Below are 9,140 nucleotides of genomic sequence, written 5' to 3'. Positions count from 1 at the left end.
AGGCGGACTTATTTGATTTGATTTGTTTAAAAAATCGTCGGTCTGAGTGGCTCAGACGGTTGAGGCGCTGGTTTTCTCACCCGAGGATGGCAAGTTCGATCCTGGCTCAGTCCGGTGGTATTTGAAGGTGCTTAAATACATCAGCCACGTGGCGATTTACTGACATGTAAAAGAACTCCTGCGGGACTAAATTTCGACATCTCGGCGTCTCCGGAAAATAGTAAAAGTAGTTAGTGGGACGTAAACCCAATAACATTATCAATTTTTAATAACCATGAACAGAAAGAATGAGAGAATGACTTCCTTTTTTTTTTCTTACAATTTGGTTTACGTCGCACCGACACAGATTGGTTTTATAGCGACGATGGGATAGGAAAGGACTAGGTGGGAAGGAAGAGACCGTTACTTTTATTAAATTACAGTGCCGGCGTTTGCCCGGTATGACAATGGGAAACCTCGGAAAACCATCTTCAGGATCCGACAGTGGGTCTCAATCAACTATCGAAATCGAGGGAGTAGCCGGTAAGTCGGAAAATCCGTATTTACTTCCACTGGCGGGTACAAACAATCTGTCTCGGAAGTTACTTACTCTCCCAGTCAGAGAAAGTAAGTTGGAAGTTAAGATTTATAACTTATTGAGATTAAGTAGGGTCCGCCTCTGTGGTGTAGTGGTTAGTGTGATTATCTGTCACCCCCCGGAAGCCCGGGTTCGATTCCCGGCTCTGCCACGAAATTTGAAAAGTGGTACGAGGTACGGGGTTCACGCAGTCTCGAGAGGTCAACTGAGTAGAAGGGTTCGACTCCCACCTCAGCCATCCTGGAAGTGGTTTTCCGTGGATTCCCATTTCTCCTCCAGGCAAATGCTGGGATGGTACCTAACTTAAGGCCACAGGCCACGGCTGCTTCCTTCCCCCTTCCTTGTCTATCCCTTCCAATCTTCCACTCGCCGGCAAGGCCTCTGTTCAGCTTAACAGGTGAGGCTGCCTGGGCGAGGTACTGGTCATCTTCCCCAGTTTTATCCCCAACCCAGAGTCTGAAGCTCCAGGACACTGCCCTTAAGACGATAAAGGCGGGACTCCTCACTGAGTCTGAGGGAAAAACCGACCCTGGAGAGTAAACAGATAAAGAAGAAGAGATTACCAAACCAAACACCATGGCACTACAGCTCTTGAAGGACATTGGCCTACCAAGCGACCGCTGCTCAGCCCGATGGCCTGCAGATTACGATGCGTAGTGTCGTCAGCACGACGAATCCCCTCGGCCGTTATTCTTGGCTTCCTAGACCGTGGCCGCTATCTTGCCGTCAGATAGCTCCTCAATTCTAATCACGTAGGCTGAGTGGACCTCAAACCAGCCCTCAGGTCCAGGTAAAAATCCATGACATGGCCGGGAATCGAACCCGGGGCTTCCGGATAAGAAGCAAGCACGCTACCCCTATGCCACGGGACTGGATAGAAGAAGAGATTGGGTAGGAATAATTGTCTCTTCTTAAGAAATAATTTCTAATGTTTTGTGAAAATTTTATACGAAATTGGAAAAGACCTATATATTATCTTGAACCAGGTCGTATGTAAATCAGCCTTGTATTCGACTTCTTGGTCCTTATAAAGACTGCTTCATGGGCTTTAACCAATTCATACCGCGAGCAATATTAACGTACGTGCGCTCGAGTTAAATACAACCTGGGAAACGTGGTCCAACCAATAAAGTACAACGTCAACCAAGTAAACAGCCTACCTTGCTTTCATTTACTTGGAGTTAGCTGGCACAGAAAACTAAGAATAGCAGAAGGAGTAACTCTTCTGCCTGCACTACTTCTGAAATCCCAGACGAACTTGCATTCGGGATATGGTGGGTTCGAATCCCGCCGTCGATAGCCCTTAAAATGGTTTTCACACCAAACAAATTCTGAGGCTGTACCTTAATTAATGCCATGGCCCCTATCTTTCCAAGCCTATCCCTTTCCTATCCCTGACTCCCCGAAAACCTTCGATGTGTTGGTGCGAATTAAGACCACTAGCCTATAAAATCTGGGATACAAGTCAATCTAACTTTTGAATTACACTATAACGAGAGAGCAATAACAGTGACCATCAAGTTTTCAATATACTGTACGGGGTGCATGTAAAGTTGGAACGGCGCTACTGTACAGGTTTACTTCGGTCAAGTGGGACAGGCTCGTTAGTATGTATCTGTATTGCTATGAGCGAACTGAATAGAGTGAAGGAGAGTTCGAATCAAAAGTTAGCAAGAAGCAAAGTTTGCAAGAAATTGAATAGGTACAAGAATAGAAAGAGAAAGATCAATTCCGCACTCTACGCAGTTACATGAGTTTGAAGAAGTATATTTACTTGCCATAGGTGAACGTAACATCTACGAAAATTTATAATTTTCTCAATATAGAAATATTATTGTTACTATTATTGGCTGCGCGGTTCACAGCCTCTTCTTGTTCCAGAACCATATCAGCTATGCCTTTACAGTGATACAACTGTTGGACATGTTCCTGCCACCTTTCTGCTTAATTTTCCTTCCCTAGAAGTGATTTTCCATCTGAGCTCTTAATATTCAAACACTTAGACTTCTTTTCTCCAAAAGTTTCCTTGATTTTACTGTAAGTAGTGTCTACCTTTCTTCGGACCATACAACCTTCAAAATCCTTGCACTTCTCCTTCAGCAGTTCTTCGTTGGCTATCTTGCATTTCAATCCACTTCATTCTTTAATCTTCTGTATTCTTTTCTGCCCTCTTCATTTCTAGCATTCTTGTATTTTTGTCTTTCATCAAACAGGTCCAATATCTCCTGAGTTATCCACTGATTCTTAGTTGTTCTTTTCATCCTTCCTAACATTTCTTCAGCAGCCCTAATGACTTCATTTTTCATGACTATCCACACTTCCACTATTGTGTTTCCTTCAGCCTTTTCATTTAGTCCTTGTGCAACATGTTCCTTGAAACAATCCTTCACACTCTGTTTTTTCAATTTGTCTAGATCCCATCTCCTTAAATTCCTTCATTTCTTCATTGTCTTCAACTTCGGATGGTATTTCATGACCAACAAGTTGTGGTCAGAGTCCACGTCTGCTCATAGGACAGTTTTGCAGTTGAACACCTGGTTTCTGAATCTCTGCCTAATCATAATGAAGTATATTTGATACCTTCCAATGTCTCCAGGTCGCCATAAGATCTATCTGTGTCAGTGCGACGTAAAGCCAATAGCAAAAAAATCCCCATATCAGTTATTATTATTATTATTAGTAGTAGTAGTAGTATTAGTAGTAGTAGTAGTAGTAGTAGTAGTAGTATTAGTAGTAGTATTTTACCGCTTTTCCCTCAGTTGTGTGGTCACGGGTGCGAACTGCGTCACACATATGAATTCGGCCCTGTTTTACGGCCGGATGGTTTTCCTAACGCCAACAGTGTAAGGAGGGATTTAATTACTGTTGCGTGTTTATGTGGGGATTGGTAGTGTATTGTGCTGTCTGAATATGAAGATGATAGTGTTGGGAAATCAGAAATACCCAGTCCCCAAACCAGATGATTTGTCAGAAGTGATTAAATTCCCCGATCCAATCAGTGTTGTATTTTTTTTGTGCAAATCCACCAGCACAAAGTCTATTTTATTTTCATTAGGATCACAATTTTGACGCTCGTGATCTGGACAGCACACTGTAGCAGACAAATGCTGGGGTATATAATTCTACAACTGATCAGCTGAAATGGACTTCGCAGTTTTTGAAACTGACCATGGTGAAAATTCATTTGTATCTAGCAGATATTGAAGCTAACACAAATTTACGTCCAGTATTTTGAAAAGAATCAAGCAGCTTGAGGAAAAATAATGTCAACGTTGAATTCGTCATGCAAAGTTACACAAAAAAATTCCTCTTACATTTTTCCTTCGATGGACATCGTGATTTTTTATTCTAGGCGTATCATGGCTTAGTTTATTATGTACTACTAAATGTTATTGCAACCGGTTGTGTTCCTATCCAAACAGTTCCCTAGCAAGTTCGCTAACGTGTCGAGTTCCTTCAGATACCAATAAAGGTGACCCGATCTAGTGCTATCGTATGGCTTTTATCCCGGTATTGTCCGAGGACATGTTTGGCTCGCCTGGTGCAGGTCTTTCTATTTGACACCTCATGGGTAACACGCGCGTCTGGATCTTGGGTGATGATAATGAGATAGGGAGAGGGCGAACTCCGGTGTCGGCACATTGCCTACTCTTGTCAAATAACATTCTCTTTTTACAAGTTGATTTAAGTCGCATTGACACAGATGGGTCTTTCGGCGACAATGGGATAGGAAAAGACTAAGAATGGTAAGGAAGCGGCTGTGGCTTTAATGAACGTACAGCCTGGTATGATAATGGGAAACCATGGACAACCATCTTCGGGGCTGCGAACAGTGGGGTTCGAATCCACTATCTCCCGAATACTGGATACTGGCCGCACTTAAGCGACTGCAGCTATCGAGCTCAGTTTGTCAAATAACACCAAGGGGTCCGCCCAAAGCTAAACGTCTTCATTCGACGGACGAATCATCATGATCAGCGTCACAGGCTATACTCCAGTTGATCACTTCGGGGAAGTTTGGAATTGAATCCTGACTTTTGGCACGCAATCTAGGGATCAGATCTTGTTTATCAGCACCACTCCATTACCCCCTCTGGGTGGAGGTGGTAGAATAACACCCACGGTATCCCCTTCCTGTCCTAAGAGGCGACTAAATGGGGCCCCAGGGGTTCTCAACTAGGGGGAGCGTGGATTGGCGAACACGGGGCCCATAGCTGAGCCCTGAAATTGCTTACACTTACTTGTACTAGGCTCCTCTCTTTCATCTATCTTATCCGATCTCCCTTGGTCAACTCCTGTTATTTTCCGACCCCGACGGTTTTAAAGCACTCGAGGCCTAGGGTGTCTTTCATTTTGACGCACATCGTGGCCCTTGTCTTGCTTTGGCCGATACCTTCATTTTTCGAAGTGTCGGATTCCTCCATACTTTCTTTCTGATTAGTGTTATATATAGGATGATTGCCTAATTTTACTTCCTCTTAAAACAATAATCATAACCACCAACACCTCTCCTACCTTGCCGCAATATTCTGATGGCGAAATTGTTTTCCACCAACGGGACTTGAACCGGCTGACCACTGTGTCAGACAATAAGCACTGGGGTGAAATAAAACTTAAACATTAAATATGAAATTGAAAGGAAACGGAAAAAGTTAAAGGAATAGAATACCAATATAGAAATAGACAGAGTAACATTGTTTTGAATCTGGAAAAGAAGTAAACGGGGCAACAAAGAGAGGAAAGGAAAATTACAAAATAAACTGAAGATTTGGAAATGCAGAAAAGAGAAACGTAATCACATACGAATTGACTGTAAATGAGAGGTCAAAAAGTAATTAAAAGTGTAGTAGATAGAAAGAAGTAATATATCGATCCATCCCAAATTTAGCAGTGTCATAAAACAGATGGTGAAATTCTTTCACTTGTGTTTGATAGAGAGGTGTGCAGACTACCTGTGCTCAGGAATGCCATTTACTGAATTTTCAACGCCTGGCAAATACGGAATTTCATTCATTGGTGAGAGTTCAACACTCTCATTTAATTCAAACTCGTGTTTCGCTCTTTGGTGGAATGGATACAATCGGTTTGCAACAGGGTAACTGACACGTAGAATAAAGAGAAAGAGAATCCAACACGTATTCCACCTAATTAATTCCACCTGTATATTGGCTTATAAATAAAGGGATGTGTTCCTTATTCCTTACCGGATGGCCTTGATTAGTATATAACTTTAGATACAGGTGTTCGTTCATCATTTAGTAACCCCCAAACCACAAAATGAACGAAAAAAGAGAGCTTCAGGCCGCGGTCGGATCTAGTGTTGCTGGAAAGAACTATAATTAAAATACAATAAATCTGGCGATCAACACTCTGTGCAAGACAACGTAAGGACCGAATTGTGCATGAAAAGCATAATTTTATTATTATGAATAATAATAATAATAATTGTATTCCCCTCCCTACACTATATCCCAACTTCTTGGGTTGGTACTTCACTCGAATTTGGCCCAGTTTACGGCCGGATGCCCTTCCCGACGATAATTCTGTGTACATTATTACATGTTGCTATGATGGTTCGTACTAAGACGTGTTTTATGTAGATGAAGAGACATGTACTGCACCCGTAAGAGGAATATTTTGTTTTCATGCCGTCTTTGCTCGGGGGTAGGGTATATGATACTCACCTCAAAAGGGGTGATGGCTCATCGACATGACCGGATGCATCTTTACTCACGCCGTGGGATGGCAATGTACAGAAACGTTGTGTTTACTAACTACGATTCGAACAAAAAGTTCCCATCTTGGTATATAAAGTAAGAGTTTTCTCTGTGCATTGCACAGAATTTAAAATGAATAGTATTTCTGTATCGGACGTCTGCACAGTAACAAGGAAATGCACTTTTTTAAATTTTCCGTCATGTCTGTCTGTCTGTCTGTCTGTCTGTCTGTCTGTCTGTCTGTCTGTCTGTCTGTCTGTCTGTCTGTCTGTCTGTCTGTCTGTCTGTCTGTCTGTCTGTCTGTCTGTCTGTCTGTCTGTCTGTCTGTCTGTCTGTCTGTCTGTCTGTCTGTCTGTCTGTCTGTACGCGCATCACTAGAAAACGGCTGAAGATAACTCAAGGAAAATTATGTAAAGTCGGGGAATGAGCCACTAAAATTTAGGCTATAAATTATTTTATTCACGCTAAGTGAAACGGTAGCATAGGGGAAGGCCTAAATTTTAATTCTCAAATATTTATATTATTAGTATTCCTATCGATAAATACTACGTAACTAAATTTATATAAAATTAAATTTCCGATCATTTATGCCTTATACATTTTTACCGTACCGGTAATGATAACAGAAATATTCATTAATCTGTATTTTTGTTGCTAAGTCCATATCAACTCCGAGCCATGAGAAAATGGGTGAACCAATTTTAATGAACATCAGTATGTAGAGTCTGGGAATAAGAAACTACAGTCTAAACTATAAAAAATTGAATAAAATGGTAGTTCAGGGGCAGAGAATACAATTTCCGATCATTTGTGTTTTATTCAGATTTACCGTACCGACTATGATAAGAGTGGTAGCAAGCTCATAAAATTCTTTAACAGTAACATTACATTGACCATTGTTTGTTGTGATGTTCTACGTCTCTTACGCTCCGATAGATGGAATTACTGCTGCGTGCCCAGTATAACAGCCTGCCTGAATATTGGCAGGAAATATCTGGGAAGTAGATAACTTTCTTCTTTAGCATGCCATTCTTCGGGTTCATATGTACATTTTCGGATACTACTGGTATGTATTCCAGCTATTCACTCCCTGAAAAGGGCCGTTTCTTAAGAAAAGATTCTTTGTCTTCACTTTTATTTACACTGACTGACAGAGCAAATGCAACACCAAGAAGGAGTGGTTCGAAAGGGATGAAAGTTGGGGAAAAAAACAGAGACGGCACGGACGAATAATTGATGTTTATTTCAAACCGATATGCAGGTTACACAATGCGCACGGTATCGACTCAGTAGGATGTAGGACCACCGCGAGCGGCGATGCACGCAGAAACACGTCGAGGTACAGAGTCAATAAGAGTGCGGATGGTTTCCTGAGGGATGGTTCTCCATTCTCTGTCAACCATTTGCCACAGTTGGTCGTCCGTACGAGGCTCGGGCAGAGTTTGCAAACGGCGTCCAATGAGATCCCACACGTGTTCGATTGGTGAGAGATCCGGAGAGTACGCTGGCCACGGAAGCATCTGTACACCTCGTAGAGCCTGTTGGGAGATGCGAGCAGTGTGTGGGCGGGCATTATCCTGCTGAAACAGAGCATTGGGCAGCCCCTGAAGGTACGGGAGTGCCACCGGCCGCAGCACATGCTGCACGTAGCGGTGGGCATTTAACGTGCCTTGAATACGCACTAGAGGTGACGTGGAATCATACGCAATAGCGCCCCAAACCATGATGCCGCGTTGTCTAGCGGTAGGGCGCTCCACAGTTACTGCCGGATTTGACCTTTCTCCACGCCGACGCCACACTCGTCTGCGGTGACTATCACTGACAGAACAGAAGCGTGACTCATCGGAGAACACGACGTTACGCCATTCCCTCATCCAAGTCGCTCTAGCCCGGCACAATGCCAGGCGTGCACGTCTATGCTGTGGAGTCAATGGTAGTCTTCTGAGCGGACGCCGGGAGTGCAGGCCTCCTTCAACCAATCGACGGGAAATTGTTCTGGTCGATATTGGAACAGCCAGGGTGTCTTGCACAAGCTGAAGAATGGCGGTTGACGTGGCGTGCGGGGCTGCCACCGCTTGGCGGCGGATGCGCCGATCCTCGCGTGCTAACGTCACTCGGGCTGCGCCTGGACCCCTCGCACGTGCCACATGTCCCTGCGCCAACCATCTTCGCCACAGGCGCTGCACCGTGGACACATCCCTATGGGTATCGGCTGCGATTTGACGAAGCGACCAACCTGCCCTTCTCAGCCCGATCACCATACCCCTCGTAAAGTCGTCTGTCTGCTGGAAATGCCTCCGTTGACGGCGGCCTGGCATTCTTAGCTATACACGTGTCCTGTGGCACACGACAACACGTTCTACAATGACTGTCAGCTGAGAAATCACGGTACGAAGTGGGCCATTCGCCAACGCCGTGTCCCATTTATCGTTCGCTACGTGCGCAGCACAGCGGCGCATTTCACATCATGAGCATACCTCAGTGACGTCAGTCTACCCTGCAATTGGCATAAAGTTCTGACTACTCCTTCTTGGTGTTGCATTTGCTCTGTCAGTCAGTGTATTATACATTATTTCATTCCAAATTAGCAGCGAAGAGGGGACATACGATAGCATTGCTTTTAATCGCGACATTCCTACTGAAGTCATTGTAATGACCTATGTTGACTTCAGTTAGAAAACCACAAAGACAGTATTTCTGAAGGTATGTCACACTCCAGTTTCATAGGCCAGATGAATTTGACTCACCGCTATCAGAGTTGGAGTTAGTTCGAACGACCGAAAAGCACTTTCCGCCTGATATCCAGAGGTTGCTAACGGCAGCAAATGTTCAAACCGAGTCAGTTA

The sequence above is a fragment of the Anabrus simplex genome, chromosome 6 (genome assembly GCF_040414725.1).
Source record: "Anabrus simplex isolate iqAnaSimp1 chromosome 6, ASM4041472v1, whole genome shotgun sequence".
Classification (NCBI taxonomy): Eukaryota; Metazoa; Arthropoda; class Insecta; order Orthoptera; family Tettigoniidae; genus Anabrus; species Anabrus simplex.
Note: the sequence above shows the minus strand (reverse complement) of the source record.